Source organism: Schistocerca piceifrons, chromosome 6 (assembly GCF_021461385.2).
Source record: "Schistocerca piceifrons isolate TAMUIC-IGC-003096 chromosome 6, iqSchPice1.1, whole genome shotgun sequence".
Lineage (NCBI taxonomy): Eukaryota > Metazoa > Arthropoda > Insecta > Orthoptera > Acrididae > Schistocerca > Schistocerca piceifrons.
Window position 1 is genome coordinate 423185952 of NC_060143.1, and position 2415 is coordinate 423188366.

The 2415-nt window shown below is 42.1% G+C and overlaps 1 pseudogene; it reads left to right on the top strand.

Moving 5' to 3' along the window:
- Positions 1-1711: 1711 nt before the first annotated feature.
- Positions 1712-1829, top strand: LOC124803511 (annotated as a pseudogene).
- The last annotated feature ends 586 nt before the right edge of the window (positions 1830-2415 follow it).

Below are 2415 nucleotides of genomic sequence, written 5' to 3' on the forward strand. Positions count from 1 at the left end.
TCTCCATTGAAAACCTTGAGAAATAAGCATGAAGGTAACACTGGAAATACTCGAGCTCTCACGGAGACATACGAACAATCGTCCTTCCCAAATACTATTTGCGACTGGGACGGGAAAATAGGTAAGGCAATGTACAGAAAGCACTTAACATCACATGTTTGGTTGAATTTCATGGGGAATATGTAGAAAGAAGACGCAAACGAATTACAGACACTGGCTGAGGGCGGGCTCTGATTAAAATCAATGGGAAAGGGGGAAAATTTGTGCAAGACTGGGATTTGAGTGCGGGTCTCCCGCTTACTAGATAAATGTCCTGACCACAAAACCATCCAGAACAGTGGTCATTGGAGCAGCATAGACTCCCCTAGCACGCATCCCGTCAGACCAATATTCTCAACTTAACCCTATACCACAAATGCAGTGACCCTATAGATTTTCCTCATTACTCGTGGCATTTCGTCGATTCTTCCTGTAAGAGTTAAAGCCCGGAGTGGATCCACTGTGAAGAGATCCACAAATACCACTGACATTCTGATTTACCCTAGTTTTAGATTGTTAATGACAATAGGCATTGTTCCATTTGAAAATTGTATATTTGCACAAAGATACACTTTATGAGGGTTACTGAAATCTGTTGATTGGCTAGGGGCTCCATTCCATTCTCTGAACATCGTGCACCAACAGCACACTCCATTTCTACATTATCTGCAGTACATGTTTTAGACCATAAGTTCTGCATATACCCTTGAAGCAGAGTAGATAAAAATGATGGGCACACGCAAGGCATAAAAGCTAGTCCAAGGCGAAGAGAGAAGAAGTAGCAGCTGCTAAATACCAACAACGTTAATAACGTGCCTATAGTTCAATGTATGGAAATGAGTCTTGAGTCCGCAAACAAAATCATGATACGATCTACAATTGGCGAAAAGCATCCGAGGTACATTACATTCCAGACACGCGGATGTACTGGTAATCAATTCCTTTTACACTTAAGCACATCAGGTCACAATTCATGTTAAAAGATTTTCGATGTTACGATTACGACTCGGCTACTGTCAACCGTATATATTACATTGCACTCAAATTTTATTATTACATGTTAACTTTAGCAGCATGTGTGATACTAGCTTAATTAAATTTTCCTACGCATACGTGAAAAGTCAGCACTCTGGTTTGTGACTGGGAAATACGAAAGTAACAACATTAAAAATAGCGAAATCTCAGTTTTCATATCACTTATGTTACTGCTTGGCAACCACTAGGAGCGCTAGCATCGCCCCAGCTGTTAAAAGGTTGCATTATTGTGCCCTGTAGTGTTTCGCGAGTATTTTTCGTAGACTGTGGCCTGACTCTAGGCGTATACTAGGTTGATTCCTCAGGAAAAGAAGGTGGACGTTAAATGTTTTTGGCGTTATCTTTTGGTGTTTTACAATTATTTGTTACTATCATTAGTACTAAAACAAAATTGGAAAATACTTGATATTTTGATAAGTTAAATAAGGGAACAAGCATAAGTAAATACTATCATTACGAATCTAGAACAGATAAGATATTTATTGTTTTCCAGTTTTCTTTGGCATTGCGCCTACTAATGATGTTCATGTGGTGGCGAATATCGTGGGAGATCGAATGTATTTAAGCGTTGAGATCTGTGCTGAAGTGTATCCACAATAGTTCAAAGTAATACGATTAGTTTAACACTGTGACTATGGGCAACGGCCTTGCCGCAGTGGATACACCGGTTCCCGTGAGATCACCGAAGTTAAGCGCTGTCGGGCGTGGCCGGCACTTGGATGGGTGACCATCCGGGCCGCCATGCGCTGTTGCCATTTTTCGGGGTGCACTCAGCCCCGTGATGCCAATTGAGGAGCTACTCGACCGAATAGTAGCGGCTCCGGTCAAAGAAAACCATCATAACGATCGGGAGAGCGGTGTGCTGACCACACGCCCCTCCTATCTGCATCCTCATCTGAGGATGATACGGCGGTCGGATGGTCCCGGTGGGCCACATGTGGCCTGATGACGGAGTGCCCCCCCCCCCCCCCCTGCCCTAACACTATGAGTATGACATTTACAATTGTCAAAGCACTTATGACAAACGGTACCAGAAAGTTGTTTTACAAGAACAATAACGGCATGAGAATGTATTATACTTTTAGTACCGTACAATTGCCTCTAAATAGAGCACTCAGTTCTCCACATAACCATGTCTTATTACTTGATCTCCCCATGCAATGAATGTTCTTACAAGGCAATCAGAGGAAAACAGGGGTCAGGTGATAAAATTAGTACTTGCAGTTCTTTCATTTCGTCTTCTTGTCGTGTTTACGTTTCTAACATTATTGTAAGCAACGGAGTGACAATGAATGGCATAGTTGTTGTTCTATTTTCAGACGAAACCAGAATCTTGAGTAT